The sequence below is a fragment of the Pyxicephalus adspersus genome, chromosome 2 (assembly GCF_032062135.1).
Source record: "Pyxicephalus adspersus chromosome 2, UCB_Pads_2.0, whole genome shotgun sequence".
Classification (NCBI taxonomy): domain Eukaryota; kingdom Metazoa; phylum Chordata; class Amphibia; order Anura; family Pyxicephalidae; genus Pyxicephalus; species Pyxicephalus adspersus.
The window spans coordinates 41512349-41529723 of record NC_092859.1 but is presented as its reverse complement, the minus strand read 5'-3'; the positions used below and the strand labels follow the sequence as shown (position 1 = coordinate 41529723).

The window sequence follows — 17375 nt, the reverse complement described above, 5'->3', positions numbered from 1 at the left end:
ACCCAAATGGTCACCACTGTCCAGCATCACCTACCTGAGGTTGTAGGATGAAGAATCCTGGTGCGGAGACAGCTGGAATCAAATAGGTGAGGTCAAGAAGCAACCAGGGTACAGGTGAAGAGCAAGACCAAAGAGAACTGAGGTCAGAACCGGTAGAAAGCTGATGTGGTAGTTCAGGTCCAAGCAAAGGTCAGGTCAGGCAGCAGACAAGGTATAATCTAAGTTCAGGGAAAAGTCAGGGCAGGTGGCAGGCCAAGTATAATCCAGGTCCACATAAAGATTAGGGCCAGCATAAATGTAGCTGCTGCAAAGTCACATCATGAGCCACCATAACAGCTGAGGCTAATATAGCCTCTGGCCTTTAAGAAGCCCTTCTTCCTTTTGATGCATCAGTGCATGCACAACTGGACATAGATTTGTAGGCCTAGTTCCCTGAATATGTTTGCTGCACATCAAGACTAGTTTGGTAGGGAAGATATGTGAAGAATATTCAAAGAGGACTGCCACAGGATCCATCAGGATCTGGCTTCTGCATCATCCAATATGTAGATCTAGGCTTTCTGCACTGCTCTGGATGCTTCCTAACTATTTCTCCACTGGTCATCTTTGGAGCAGTAGGAGCAGCTCTACTGAAATGGCAGCCTTCACACAGAGACACCCTACAGAAGAAATTATGGGAGGTCAGTAATAGGGAGAAAATCAGCTGCAGGAAGAAAATACAAAATATTGGTGGCCTTTTCTGTTGTAAGTCAGGATGAGGAGGAGGTGGTGTATGACAACGTGTGACTAAAAGGAGCATGAGAAACACTGTGTGTAGCATCAGAGAAATTGAGTGACAGACATCAACTGACATGAAAAGCCAAATAAATGGTAGCACAACAAAAATGCAGCATGCTGGTAAAAATGAAGATCTGGTTTTTTTCCCGTCTATGCATTATGCATTTATTTTAAAGCATAGCAAAACACATGACAACAGAACTAGTGATAACATGCACTGAAGGATAAACCTCACAAAGAAAACCTCATACTGAAAACAGCTATGATTGTTAGAAATGAAACTAAATCCAAAAAACAATTTCAAAGAAAACGAAACTGCTATGGAATAGTAGGAAATAACTACTTTTGATTGCAATGCTGGTTTCTCTTGCTGACAACTTTGAGAAGGTTATTAGTGATCCGCCATTTTGGATCACCAACAACCTATTGTCAGTTTTATTGATGTGTCTGTTGTGGTACGCTTCACACTTGCCATCCCCCTTCTCCTGTTAAAACAACATAACTTTCTTTGTTATACTGCAATTATTCATTATCATCTTAGGCATAATTTAGAGTAAGTGCAAATATTACTGACAAAACTGAGATGGTCATGACTAGGGTAGCTCATACCTTTTGCCCAATTCCCCCCACACACACACATATCACCCCCCAACCCCCACCCACATGCCAGTCCCCCTCCCTTAAAACCTTCTCAATGACACACTCACAACTTGATGCACTTAAAATGGCTGGCAAGCAGCCTTTATTTAACAATAATCAACTAATATAAACAATTTCCATAAATATTAAACTCTGTATAAATCTAAATAAAACTTAAATAAATTAACATATAAATAACATCCAAATAACACACATTAACACTCCTTTTACCATATTAATAAAATCCACAAAGATTAACCCCCAAATAACCTAACAACCATACAACCATGTTCCCTTATACTAACCAACAGTTTAACCCATACAATTAGGCTGCAGGTCTTGGAAGGTAAAGTTCACATCACCATTAATACACATATACCAATCTTGTCCAATACCATCAATGTCACACTGACCCCTAGCCATGTAGCGCCGCCCTTAGGGGCCTACACCTTCCACCATTAAAAGGGGCACCCCACCAACTTGGGTGCCCCCCCATAACTTAACCCAGGACTCTTACCTTCCACCAGACGACAACTGCCACAACACACAAGCGGGATCCCTCACACCTGTGCGCCCCTCCACACTCGAAGTGCTCTCTGCACCCCATCCTGAGACCAAGAAACCACAAATTAGTACCTATGGCATTCAAATTATCCCTATCCCGCAGTAGACCGCCAGGTCTTCTCTTCCAGCTCCCGGTGACGCACCAATCTTCCTCCATTTCAAGTTACAAATCTCCCTACCTCTTTGTTTACTTTAATCCAAGCTTTGTTAAGCTTCTCAACTGATCTCGCCACCCTCCAACTAGTCCTCACCACAATATCAGAGCATACAATGACCATACTTGGGAACTCCAATCGCAACCTCAGAAAATCCAACTGTACATCCCGGACCAACTCTGTAATGGACCCGCGCCCCAAATGTTACCTCCAGCATGCAGAACAATCACACTCGTAGGCCTTTCAAGCGCCACAAACTTCCATATCTCTGCCACCATCCGACTCCACATGATCCTTGGTACACCAATCCGCCGGACCGTCGCTTCTGCCCTGGGCAGTCCCAATTGTCGACCTTCCGGCTGGACTTCCGCCCTTTGCGCTGCCCACCAGACATAAGTGTGCCTACTAATCCACACCAAGCAGTGACGACCACCTAAAATCACCAACAAAATTAAAAATACCTGCCCCCACCAGCAACAACCTGCCCCCTATATTAACCCCACTAAGGCACAACAAATGGGGCCTAGTGAACAATTGGAACCTCCTAGATTCCCACCTCACTATTTGTTTATTGACCTCCTCACCCAATCACCATCTGGCTGCCTCTGTAGCCGCCCCTACCCAAAATGAGTGGGAAGAAAAATACCTCGACGAATTGACGAATTGAAAACGGGACAGGAAAGCCCCATCATCATGAATCAAAAGGGGACCCCCAACCTGAGGCCTACACCTCAGAAATCCCTCCACCAGGCAAACCCCTGGCCCCCCCCCCTCATTCTTAACAACTGCACCAAACCCCTACCCTTCTGACCCGTCTTAGACCTCCTAATCTGCAAACTCATCCCCCACATACCACATCCTCCACTAAAATTCCCCCAGGATGTGTCTTAGCCGGACTGCTCATAGCTCCAATAAATGCTATACTAGAAGCCACCTCAAACAAAACTTGGTCATACTTCCCTGCACAAACGCCATCCAACAACCCTACCACCTGCTGCAACAATTCAAAAGACACCGGCTTCCCCTTATCCCGCACCTTCCTTCCCCTCCCATACCCCTTCAATGCCTGAATTAGCAGGAAATCCTTAGTCACATCCTGCCCCAGAGGTAGTTTGAACCAGAACACCATACCTGTGCCATCAACATGTTAACCGCAGCAACCGACACCCCAAAATCTCTAGCCAACCAATACAGTAAAAGGTGCACTGGGTCCCCCCTCCCCCAAACCCCCGACTTGAGCACACAATGTCTCCCACTCCCGCCATACTGCTGAATATGCCTTCCAAGTCCACTCACTAACCTACTGCCAAATCAAACCTCTGATAATCCCAGCGCAATCCCCCACAGCCTCCCCGGACAGGAGTAACCGCATTGCTCCGCACTATACCAACACGTGAAACCTGTCCCACTGTAAACGAGATAAAGAATCAGCAGTGACATTGCACACCCCTGGAATGTGCCATGCAAAAACAAAAATGTTATCCTGCATACACCTTATCACCAAATATTGCATCAACCTTACCGCCTGGCACAGAAAACTTGTAATAGCTTGCACCAGCCCCAAGTTGTCACAAAAAAATCTCACCTTTTTATTTGGCAACTCTGTCCCCCACAAATCCACAGCCAACACGATGGAAAATGTTCTATAACAAATAAATTCCGAACCAAACCCTCCATCACCCATTCTTTAGGCCACACCCCTGCACACCACCTACCCCCAAAATACACACCTAAACCTGTCGCCCCTGCCGCATCAATGTAGAGCTCTATATCAACAGCATCCACAGGTCTCTCCAACCACAACGCTCTGCCATTAAAAGAATCCAAAAAAAAATTGCTAAAACCGCTACATTTTCTTAGTCACCGGCCCCAGCGGTGAATTCACTAAACCCTCCACCGGCGGCAACGGAAACAGCCCACTCATGTGACCCAGACTTACCTCCTTAGCCAGTTTTTCCGCCACCACCTTTGGGTGTCTAAGAGCAGACTTTAGATTCCTAAGTTCCTGCAGCGTCCCCCCCCCCATCACACTGGGAATTTAAAAGCCCTCTGCAAACCCCTTCCCCAGCACCTTTGCAGCCTCTCTGGGTACTTACCTAAAAAGGGCCCATCCTTTCGACTCTCACTGGCGTCACCTCTTTTTCCACCATCATCACCCCCTCTCACTGATTACCTCCGCACCTGGAACACTCAGGGCTTGCCGACGACCCAGGTGCCTGTTGATCGGTGCCTCCCCCCTCTGAAAAAAGCGACCCCCCTGGCCTCACCCCTGACATCAACCGCATCCACAGGCCACCAACCTTATGGTCCCACCACAAAGACTGCCGCACCGCCTTCCTTTGGAGGAACTGCTCGTCGTACCATAGCCAAGCGATCCCGCCATAAAGCCAATACTTCTCTCTAATCTTTTTGATGTAACACAACAGCACTGCGCACTAATTCTCTACAATAACACAAGCCAAAATACTAAATGCTTGTAGCCAGTTAAAGAACGTGCGTGGTATCAATCGATCCCCACTCCAGCCTTCTAACTTGGAGCCCTCCCTCCCCCTGCCTGCCCCTCAAATAGCCCCACAGCACCTCCCTCCCCCCTAGGTTGTCACTACAGCAACACTGCTATCTTGTCAGCTGGCAGATTGGAGCCCAGTGCTTTGTGATCCACCATCTTCAGGCAATATGCGACTATTTCCCAAGTATGGCTGTGCAGATTGCAGAGTCAGCGCTTTGAAATCTTATGCAAAATCAAACCTTTATGAGCCAGAACATTATTGAAGTCCTTCTTTAGCCTACTTTACTTTCTTTACTAATAACTGGTAGCCAGACATCATTTGACCTGGGAAACCTAAGCCGAGAACAGCAGATTGTTATTATTAGAAAGCAAAAGAAACCTTTTATTACTGAAATATTAATAAGATTTAGTGACAATGGCAAGTGCCCTTTTGATTCATGTATGCTTTTTGTTCATAAAAGATCTTTAATCTACATATCTATTTTGTAAATTGCTTTCATAATTAAACATCTTTATCGCTTGCAAGGGAGTTATCATGCAGTCTAGCAGCTTCAATATGTAATCCTTTAATCAAATATTGATGTTACAAATTAAAATGGCAGCCTGCATTTATTAGCATATTATCAATTACAAGGTTATAGCAATATTTATACATCATTTTTCTTGGTGCTGTCAACATTTGATAAGTCTTTCAACACATAGATAACTCCATGCACTAACCAGTCCACACATTATGCACAATTTTTGTACTTAAAGTAGATAATCTAAAGTAAATTTTAATTCAGTGAGGACCTTGAATGCTACTAGATCATGCTGAAGTATCCATGAATAAAGATATGTATAAATCAACAACATCCATAATTAAAACAATGTATGGACAGCTTTTACCAAAAATTACCTGTGGTCAAAAATTTATTTTTTTTATTAAATGAAAATGCTTACACATAATTTCTCAATATAGACCTAAAAATGAAAGCAGTACAAAGTCAAAGGAGGCTCATCCAGTCTGTTCCTTTGCATTGACATGCCATTGGATGCAGCCAAGGCAAAGCAAGAAAGATGTGTACCAGGAAGGCATAAGTAACCCACCAATGAAGGCTACATAATTCATGCTGTGTTTTTTGGACACTGCATCCTGTGCACTGGGTTTTTTCACATATATCTTACTACTGTACATTGAGCTGCACCTTACATATTCCTCACTGGTGCACTCTATAAACTGTGCTATGCAGTAAATGCTTCGGACTACACACTGAACTCTACATTGTTTTACTTAGTAAATAACATGTACTTCCAGACCAGTCTTTCTTAACCATTTTACTCTGTATAAACCCTTTAAAATATTTCCAGGGGAACCCTTGCTAAAACTAATTCATTGAATGTCATTGGGAAAAATACCTCTTACCTTTGTTATCAGCTGGAAGAATTTTCTCCTTACAGTTGTGTGCCAGCCTGTTGTTTTGCTGCTGGCTCTGAAAAATGGTATTGGTTCAAGAAGCATGCAGGCACCAGAAACTGGAGATCAATGATTACTAGCTCAAGTCTTTATTGCTGTCTGTGTTCCTATTTGAGAAATTTGTACTGATGACTATTGTCAATGAGACAGAAAGTGAGGGAAAATGTCCTCAATTGTACACTAGTGTAATTGTTACTGACCCAGGTTACCAAGCAGGACATGCCAAGGTGTGGAATATCTCTGCGGTGTATACTGAGACTATATTGTAAAGCAAAGGAATAAAACCTATTATATTGTCCTAGTTGCCAATTGAAGAGCTAAACTTGCTAAAGAATCTTCATCACTTCCAGAAATATCGGATGCCTGACCACCTCTGCAATCAGTGGTTCCAGCTGCTGATCTTTATCCCACTACTGGACATGGTAGCGATGTAAGTAGCGGCAGATGGACGTGCACAGAAGGGACCAAGCATGTAAAGCTGTCAGAAGTATGGATGGATGCCTAAGATTTTTTAAACCACCATAACTCTGCAAAAGAACATCTCAGCAGGACAAGTAAGATGCTTAACGTAGAACAAAATCCATGGATACTCACCTGTCCCCACTCCTTCATGGGAGCCGCCATCTTCCCTCGTCTTCACTTCAGTATTCCGAGCTTTGAAAGCCATATACCATTGGCAACAAACACTGAGCTATGCTTGCACTATTCAGATATGAATATTTATTGCAGAAGGGACATTTCCTGTCACTTTCTGCAATAAACACCTGCCTAAATTACAAATTTTCAAAGTGGGACTTTAGTTCCTTGTTAACACTTGTCAAAGTGGTGTCTATCTTTTCGAGATTTTCTTACATCTCCAATTTGGTTCATAGGAATCCTAAGGGCAGTAAAAACCCAAAAGTAAAAACGTTACTTTATTTTTTATTTGAAAATAAAATGTCAGAAGTTTGTCAGAATGTCAATAAATTTATGCACAATATTTTGTACCATCCCCTTACAGATCACAAAATTATTAAAGTGATGTCTCTTTAATGAAACAAGATTAGTACTAAACAATAAATTCACATATTTAGCGAGGATTGGCCACTGTCTGATCACCTGATCCACAAAGCCTTTCTTCATGTGAAGACGGAAGTGCTGTTAGCTGTATGCTGTGCATTTTCTATAGCCTGGTGGGTGGATTTGTCAGTATCGCATCTAATCTGTCCTTCTGCTTCATGTGTCACTAACAATTGATCATGTTTTTGTGATGGATAATATCATAAACTGTACTGTACTGTAATCCTCAGATCCCAGCATGCATTTTTCCTATTTCCTGTGTACTGAACTGCACACAGTGTTAAACTACACAAGTAGCAGCAAATCTTTCCATCCTGTGCAGGTCTGTGCATGCAGGCAGGCCTGAAGCATATCCAAATCCCAAGTAAATATAATAATTAAAGGTCAATCATGTGATAATCATACCTTGTTTTATCAGCGCTTCCTGGAAACAATCATTACAGAAAGATTTTACTGTTAGTCGCATGACACAGTACAGGAGCTGGTATAAAGGTACTGTTATTTTGTTTATTCAAACTTCATCTTCCCTCTGGGACCTTTTATATTTTTGCACTATTATATGTTATATTAAGCTAATTAATTTGGAATGTTCTGCCAATGCATACCAACTAATCTAAAACTATGGTTGATGGACATACAGTATGTCGTTTTTCAACCTATGTAACTAGATCTGCAACAGTAACCATACATAAAGAAAAAAAAAAAGTGAGCTGTGATATTGGCAATAACGTTAATGTCTGATCTCCACTTAAATATAAAATTGTCTCCATTTGTTTGAAGTAGTCTCTCATAACAGACCTGGGTTATAAATTTCCTCATCAGATATTTCTTTATCTGACAACCAGCATCCTTGTTGACACTCTAGTTTACAACACACATTGTAAAAGTTGGAGTTTTGTGTCTCCAGGTGTCATAAAACTCAGATAACGTTAGTAGAGCGGTCTCTGATTGAACTCTAAGCTGTATTCTGAATACATTTATTAATAATCGTTATATTGCCAATATACTATTCTGTATAAAATAGTATGTGATTGTTTTGTAGCTGGATCGTTAGGTGAGCATTCTGAGACCAAGAACTAGTCTCCTAGGCCTCAGAAAAGCCTGGAAACCATATTTAGCCTGTTCTGGTGAACCATAAGTCCCAGACATGCCTAGTTTGGTGTCTGTGCACTCCGCATTTTGTGCTGATTATAATCTGGAGGTTGGTAGCTCATAAAACATGTACTTTAATAAATTACTAATAATTACTATACCAAGGGCCGATTGGCCATGTCGGTAGAGCATGATAATCTTTTTTAGACAGATCCCACCCTGCTGTCATTGGATTGTTTTATTAGTCCAACCTCTGTGCTTGGCATAGAAAAAGCCATGTAAGCCTAGCAAAGGGAGCTCTCATTGATACCATCTTGTTGCTTAGGACAACAACACTGACTAACTTGGACTTTACATAGCAACCTGGACCAAGGCAAACCAACTCTACCTAAGTATTATTTCACAGTTTTTCCTTTTTATTTTACACTGTTGCTAAAGTTTTGTTATTGTTCTTTGATTCGTTTTTTTTTTTCTGTATTTGTTTATGCACTGTTTTTGTATTTTTTTTACTTTATAAACACTATAAAAAGTGTAAGCTGAATCTCTGAATGCTCTAAGTAGAAATAGTGTAACGTGCTAACCTGAAAACGCTATTATAAACATTGTGATTTCTGAGACATCCCTGTCTGGAGTGGCAGCGGGTGACACAGACAGTATAAAAGAAGCAGAATCATAACTGCCGTTGTCAAGGGTAACGGTGTGTTGGACAGGCAATTTCAGTTCTTTAATAAAACATACTTATCTTCCTGGTCACTAAAATTTACACTGAACTGTACATGCACAGCTCAGTGTATGATGCTTGTATAACCTGGGCTGCTGGGAATACATGGAATCCTGCGTGCACGCATGTAGTTAGGTCATTCCGGCCTGGTCACTTTTGGGTGCGCATACACAGTGGCTGATTTGGTTGCCAGGGATACCCGCCAATCCCGGCTTCCGTTGCGTGTATCAGGATGAATGAACTTATCCCAGCACAGAAAATTAAGATAGCCGTAGATCGTCTGTGAGAGGAAGAAGAGAAGGAAGATACATAAAAGGTAAAAATGTAGGTAGGTAAGGGGAGGACATTGGCCAACACGGACAGTAATTGAACACTCCCTCACGGTCCGCCCTCCAGCCTAAGGCTCGTGAGCGGATGCCTGAACCGTATCTGCTTCCCCTGGCCTTGCGTCTCCAATGTTCACATGCTGGGGGACTTCTGTTTAACCAGGCGATGCCGCAGATGTTGGGCATCTCTTGAGTATTATACTATGTTTTAAAAATTTTGGTTCAAAAATCAAATAAACCCCCTAACCACATCTTCAAATCTGATGTAGCAGTAGAAGTAGGTCACGATTCGCAACGTGTTCGCTGAAGAAGGGTTGAGAAGTGGGCTGTAAAGCCATTGAAGACAATAGGTAACCGCAGTCCATGCGATGTAGATGGCGATTTGACGCATATGCAGCAATCTGCTAAATCATACTGACCTGTAGTACATACCTTCAGAACCCGCTCTGGGCTCAGAATAAACCTGACAAATGCCCAAATACAGTTTTAGAGGTTGCCATGTAAGCAAGCCCTACTGCTTGCATTACTACAAATTGAAATGATTGGAAAAATGTAAGCAAATACAGAATTATGAGCATTATTTTCAACATTCTTATAGTTTTAGCAGCCCCCTCCCTTGCACTTTGGGGATAAGAATGCTCACAATTCCATTTAGAAGCATTAATAATGATTTGTATTATACAAAGGTTTAACACAAGCTGGCATAATGTTGTTTTTATCTTATAGAAAGACTTTCGTTTCAGATGAGAGGAACTGAGTTATGAAGCAACAAAAGCAGGGCTGAGAAATGAAAGTGAAACTAATTCACCTCACAGAGCTCTGAGCACCACAGAGACTCCTGCATTGCAGTCGGGCTGAGCTCAGAGTGCAGACATAACTGAGGATTTTCTCCTATTTATGGAATACTTGGACCAAATTGTGGACTAAACAGGTAAGTGATATCATGATGCCATACAGATAAATGACGTTTATTTGTATAAAAGTATGCTGGACAATAAGCCCGGTAATAGAAGGCCCTGTAACCGGTCTACACGGACTATTTCCTTGGCTTATATCCTGAGGCTTTAAAAGCCCATGTTTGAAATTTCAGGTGTCTATGCAGCATTTTACTGCAATTATGTTTTCGAGCATTTATAAACGCTGGAAACTGCAGAAAACAGCCCCCATTGAAATTAATAGACGTGTTTACCCAACTTAACCCCACGTTTTAATTTTTAAAGAGTTGCAAGGAGTGTTATCTATAACGCTCAAAATGTGCCTCTAGGTGTAGATTAGCCAATTGAAATGCATGAGAATTTCAAACATGGGCTTTAAAAGCTTCAGGTTAAAGCGTAACAAAACTCAGAAATTTCACTTTACATAAAAGGGTAGACAAAAAATTCTGTTTTTTTTTTGTTTTTTTTTTTAATGGTGCAGAACACCCCTTATTTTCGATCGCCTAGGCGATCGAGAATGAATGGGTGTGCAAAGCCCCCCAGGATACCTATGTCACGCATCCTGGAAGGCTCTTTGGTGCTCCTTCTGCACATGCCCAAGCATCTCAGGCATACGCAGAAGGAGCCTTTTTGTAGGGAAAAAAATTTGCCGATCTTACGCAAGTCTGGCTAGGGTGACGTAGGATGAAGAACCCGAAAGAAGAGTAGAGGATGGCCGCGCACTGGCTCGCAGACGGATGCCATGATGACGCGGGACCCGACGGAAGAGACCTCAGGATGGATCAGGCTGCCCTGCAGGATTAAAGGTACGTGTTTTTTTTGTTTAAGGCACCTTTGGGTTTAGTTCCTCTTTAAAAGTTGGGGAAACAGTCTATGTAGACTAAGGCTATGTACACAAGTGCAATAATTGTCATTGGAAACAAGCAATTAAGGTCCGATCGTCCATTAATCGTAACTAAAAAAAGATCGGAAAAAAACAACTGTCCCCGCGCATCTGATTGGGCGATAATCGCTTGCTATCTATTGTGTGTACGGATGTTCAGTGATTGTGGATGGTCCTGCGGTACACTTTCTCCTGTAAATGTCATGTCTTGCATTGTTCAAACAATCGTATCCAGTGTGTGTATATTGAGTTTTCAAAAAACAAAACAAACAGAACAAAGTACATACAACATACTCAGAACATAGCAGTGTTGACTTCTATTGGTCAATATATAAAAACAACCTATATTCAACTTTGACCCTGAGAATCATAAAAATTAGAAAATAGAAACCCTTATGGGTCGAAAATTGCACATATTAGTCAAACTAAATATGAAACCACATAGGTTCTTAACAGAAACATATGACATATGTAATATAAACCAATGGTCGGTTCAAGGAGTAATAGGGAATAGAGAACAATCTTACATCAAAGACAACCATAAACAATGAAATAGCCCGTGGGGTGGGGGGGGGGGTAACCCTCAATGCCGGGACATAGAACTTTTCCAGTTTATCATCATCCTCCGCAACCAACATTTCCATATGGCAATTTTTTCAAGCTCAGAAACCCAGTCTGCTATGGAAGGAGCAACAGATTACTTCCATAATATCGAGATTAGGGCCCTTTAGGATTATTAAGTACGGTAGACCCGGTACAATCATAGAATACCTGAATAATCCTATTCCAAAAACGGAATATGATTGGACATGTTATGTCGTGTATGTTAGTTATGTAATAAATCAGTGGTGAGCTTAGGTATAGGAAAGATTGGCTTTAACAGAGACCGATCCACCCACGGTAAGGATCGGAAACTAATTGGCAAGTGATACTCTTCCAATAATACCCATTCTTTTACCTTTCTATTGTTAAACCAATCTATTAGGTGCACTAGAACTGATGCCCGATAGTAGGAAATTATATCTGGGGCCCCTACTCCTCCCCTAGTTTTGGGCTTGACCAGGGTACTGAATGCTAATCTATGGCGCTTCGCATTCCATTGAGATTTTCGAAATAACCTATGTATTTTACGAAAATAGTTAACCGGTAGGGATATAGGAACCATTTGGAACACATATATTAATCTAGGCAGGATGTCCATTTTAAGGGTAATAATGCGTGCAAACCAGGAAGGAGGCAGGGAATCGTATTTCTGAAAATCAGATTGAAGTTTACTATATAGTGGGCAATAGTTAAATGTGAATTATTTAGTGGGATCCGATGTAATCATTATACCCAGGTACTTAATAGCTTCATTGCAAATCCTAAAGGAAGTATAAGTATTTTTTGCTGACATTTGATTAGGGTCCAAGGTAACATTAAGAATTTCAGATTTTGAGAAATTTACCTTGAAATTACTGTAATTTGTCAAATTTTTTCAGTATTGAAGGTATTGTGGTATGTGGGGATGTTATGTACATACGCAGATCATCCGCATATTATGAGAGTTTATATTGTGTATCAGCTATCAGGACCCCCTTAATATCTGGGTTGTAGCGCAAAGCCACGGCTAGGTGCTTCATGATTAGAGCCTACAACAATGGGGAGAGTGGACAGCCCTGTCTTGTGCCATTCCTGATTTGAAAGGAATCAGAAAGAGCGCCGTTAACCCGTACACGAGCTCTTGGTGAAGAATATAATGCTGAGATTCTGGAAATCATATAATGCTGAATACATAAACTGCCAGCTAACCCTGTCAAAGGCCTTTTCAGCGTCTACTGACAAGAGGCACATAGGTGTTGTGCCTGCAGATTTGGCAAATTGGGTTACTAATATAGTCTTAATAGTGTTGTCCTTAGCTTCCCTTCCATAAATAAACCCAGTTTGATCTTTGTGTATCAACGTTGGCATGATTGGGGAGAGTCTTTTGGCTATCAGTTTATAGAATATTTTTGCATCTACATTAATCAATGATATAAGCCTATAAATAGAACATACTGTATGGTCTTTGCCTGGTTTGGGGAGGATTGTAATGTGTGCTTCTAGGCTGTGTGATGGCAACAGCGTATCCGTAGATACAGAGGAAAAAACTTTACATAGAAAAGGGACAAGATTAAGAGCATGTAATTTATAGAACCGTGGGGTAAATCCATCTGGGCCAGGACTTTTCCCGGTTGGTGTGGGTTTTATGGCAGCAGAGACCTCTTCTTCAGTAAATGGAGATTCTAACTGGAATATCACCTCTGGATCTAATGCTGGGTGAGCTGTTTTAGTTATATATTTTTGTAGGGAAGAAGGGGTCACAAGATGCGGATTTGATAGAGATCTGAGTAGTATTTATGAAATGTCTGCAGAATGTCCTTGGAAATGGAGGTCATCCTACCATTTGCGGTTCATATAGAGGGTATATACCGTATTTTTCGGACCATAAGACTCCTAAAGTGGGGGGAAAATCAGGGTGCGTCTTATGGTCCGAATGCAGAGGTACAGGGGCATATTTTTTTTAATTCCTTTAGCTCCTGAGCTATTACTCATTATTCCCCTGATGAAGCTCTTTGGGTGTGAAACGCATCGGCTCAGAATGCAGTTATTACCAACTTTTTCGTAACCTACTTAATTAAGTGGGATTTGTTTGGGCATTTGACTCCTTGACAACCTTTTATAATTGATTGTATGTAACAAGTGTATGTATGTATTGTATGTCTTTTTATGATCTGTCCTCAATAAAATGTATCTTTTTATAGAAATTTAACATATAGGTGCCCCACAAAGAGCCTCTTTTTTCTGTCTTCTTTTACTGTAGTATTATGGCTTCAGTCTAGGCTCGGCACTACATTGTCTTCTGAGAGACTTTACCTTAACATCCCCTAATGTTTTTCTCTCTTTTCTTCCTATTTCCCTTATCCCCCCCCCCTTTTTACTCCCATTCTTTTTCCCCACTCTTTTTCTTATTTTTTGAATTTTAAAGCAGAAGTAAACTCGTTTGCACAAAAAGTCACCTGGAGATAAAGGGTTTTGGTAGAAAAGATATGCAATGTCTTTGCATTTTCCCTTCTGTCTTTTGACTCGTTTGGCTTATTGCCTATGTAATGGTGTCGACCTTAATGTTGAAAACAGTGTAAAATGATCACTATTGGGACCCTGGAATTTACTGGAGGGCACAAAAGAGGTAGTTGTGTGCCATAATCTGCAAGTATGTTTTGTGTTTGTTGATCATGGCACAATCCCGCCTACACTAAATTAACTTTAGTGGTGAAGAACCTAGTGTGTCCAGTGTTTATTTATATATATATATATATATATATATATATATATATATATATATATATAAACTGAACTGAATAGGGATTTAATAAAGGATAAAGTTTTTTTTTTTTTTAATTTTTTTTTTAAATCTCATGTACTCAACCTGCTATTTCTGCGGGGTTCAATAAAACCTATTTCCCAGCTTAAATACCTGTGTATTAAATGGAGATTATGATAATAGGTACAAGAGAATTGGTTCCGCACTAAAACACTGTTAGGCCTTATGAAAATTATAAAAAAAAAAAAACATGGAAAATTTTGTACATTTCATTTTGTCCACATATGGTTATTAAAAAAAAAAAAAAAAAAGATGTAGCTCTAAATAACTTACCATATGTGGACAACATAAAATGTACAAATACATAATGAAATGTGCAATTACCGTATTTTTCGGACCACTTGTGCCCGCCCATGAAGGCAGCGCCGATTGATTTGATGAATGCCGATCGGCGCCGCCTTCATGGGCGGGCACAAGTGCCGCACGCTGGATCTCAGGGGAAATCAAATGAATTTTTTTTTCTTGTTTTCCCGTGCGGAAAACGTGGTGCGTCCTATAGTACGGAGTGTCTAATGGTCCGAAAAATACGGTATGTGGTTGATGTGTGCGGATGTAAACCTCATGCCAAAAGTCAGCCACATTCATCCCCATATTGTTAAAATAATTTGCGTAAATGTAAATGTTCCATAGAACGGATTTTGTCAGATGTGAGTCTAAAATCTGGCAGTGACTACAATTCTGGCAGTGACTCGGGAGTCAAAGAAAACCATCTTCAGCATGGCGATTTGACAGGCTAGGATGACGTAGAAGGATGAGAGTGGCGTCTTGATCATGGGCTTGGAGATCTGTCGGGTGGGTGTCGTGGAGGAGCTTGCGGTGCAGTTGTTTTGCTGTTGGGGAGCGATGTTGCTGTGGGCCATTCGGGTAACATGATATCAGGGAGTCGTAGATCCCGCAAAATTTGAGGCAAATCAGATAGCACTCGGAAAACATAGGTTTTGCCTCCCCATCTGATGAGGTGAAAAGGGGTATCCCCACCTATAGGGGATATTCGTTTCGCGAAGAACTGTTAGGAGCGGTTTAAAAGCCCTGCAAAGATCCAGTGTATGTTTGGAGAGACCAGGCATCAATTGTATGTGTGCCCCTGCATATTCAATAGCGGTGGATTCTCTGGCTTTTTTCACGATATCTTCCCTGATTCTATAGAAATTAATACGACATATAACGTCTCGAGGACGTTGTGGATCTGTGCAGAGTGGGCCCAGAGTTCTATGTATTCTGCCATCTCAATATCTACATCAGGTGGAATAGCAAGGAGTTTAGCAAAGATAAAGTAGGCTGCCACAGATAATTCTGAATTTAGTACAGATTCGGGTAAACCCCTGATAAGAATGTTTTTCCGCATGTTGCGGTTTTCAGCATCATCGTGTAATAAATATAACATATTGATTTGCGCTTCATGCCACTCCAAAATGTCCACATGGGACGTGAGTTGTGAAGAGATCAGCACATTGGGTTTGGAGAGCTGTAGTGGTACTAGTCACCTGTTGTAGAGATTGCTGCATGGCTTGAAATTCTGCCTTACAGCTGGCCTCCAAATGACCTATACTATAATCCAGGTCTTGCCTGGTGGGTAGGGCTCTGAGGTGGGCCTTCCAGTCCCACTCCTCTTCAGTAGCCATTGTAATGGGGCTGGGACCTAAAGAGTCCTCCATTGTGAGAGGTATACAGGGGCTGCAGATGGGAGAATTATGAGGTACCTCTGAGGATGGTGGTATGGCAGGCTCTGGATCCTACAGTTAAAACATTTCTTTTTTTAGTTATAAAGAGTGTGTGCAATGATTAAAACTTTTATGTCTTTTGTTTTTTATTGTTTTTAAAGCTGTATACAGATGTCTAATTTTTGTGATTGTTGCCAGGGGTGGAGGAGAAAAGGAGCACGGTACACACAGTAAGAACAATGCTGTAAAAGAAAAGAACAAACAAATAAAAGTAGAGGATTAAAAGCAAAATGCTGTTTAGTTCTATAAGGTAGAGAGGATAATCTGGAGGCTCCTCACTGTGTGGTCCTCCATAAAATATGAAAGCAGTCATCCCTGCTTGAGTCTTTAATATTCTGTCGTGGTGGATCGCTAAATGAAATCATTGGACTACTGTATGCACTCAAGATGTTTTTCCTGAGAGGATCTTGAACGTTCATCTCCGGTGCCAATTATCTAGCATGTGTACATATTTTAAATCTCTGTTCTTAAAAATCTCTCCAACAAGCACGTATGTAGGTTTTTTTTTTAAAGCGGACCTATCTTGAAAATTTTAATATTCTATAAAAGGGTGGTTAATTAAAATAGATTTTAATTTTATTTAGAAGGGGAGGACCTGTCCCCTTTCCATCTTTATTACAGCAGCAGTAAAGACTGAATTAGAAGCCCAGAGCCTCCTAGGATGCATACGTCACATGTCACAGCGGGCTTTGGTCTGCTGCTTCTGCACAATCCCGATATCCAGCATGCACAGAAGGGGTTTTTCCCACAATTTAAAAAAAAAGTGCTGATTTATTCATGTGCAGTGAGATCGGAACTTTTATTACATTTTCAGAAGGAAAGGCTACCCGATCTCACTCCTATGCAATACAAGTTTGGGTGGAGTAAGCAGAAGACAGACGAAGATAGCAGCACCCGCTGGTTCCTCCGCACCAGCATGGAGAAAGAATCCAGGATGGTGCAGGACTAAATGAGATCCAGTTGTGGAGGTATTGAGGACTCTGTGGAGTTAAAGTATTATTTCACAATTTTTCCTTTTTATTTTACACTGTTGCTAAAGTTCTGTTATTGTTCTTTGATTAGTCTTTTTTTTTCTGTATTTGTTTATGTACTGGTTTTGTATGTTTTTACTTATTAAACACTATAAAAAGTGTAA

The 17375-nt window shown here is 41.1% G+C and overlaps 1 protein-coding gene across 1 annotated transcript in view; it reads left to right on the top strand.

Annotated features, from left to right (window-relative positions):
* Positions 1 to 7209: 7209 nt before the first annotated feature.
* The window catches only part of LOC140322402 (E3 ubiquitin-protein ligase RNF213-like), a 133866-nt gene continuing 123700 nt past the window's right edge, over positions 7210 to 17375 (top strand). Inside the window, exons 1-3 of the mRNA XM_072398975.1 lie at positions 7210 to 7272; positions 10025 to 10229; positions 17055 to 17208. The gene's annotated coding sequence lies outside the window, so the exon portion shown is untranslated. The remainder of the gene's footprint in view (positions 7273 to 10024; positions 10230 to 17054; positions 17209 to 17375) is intronic.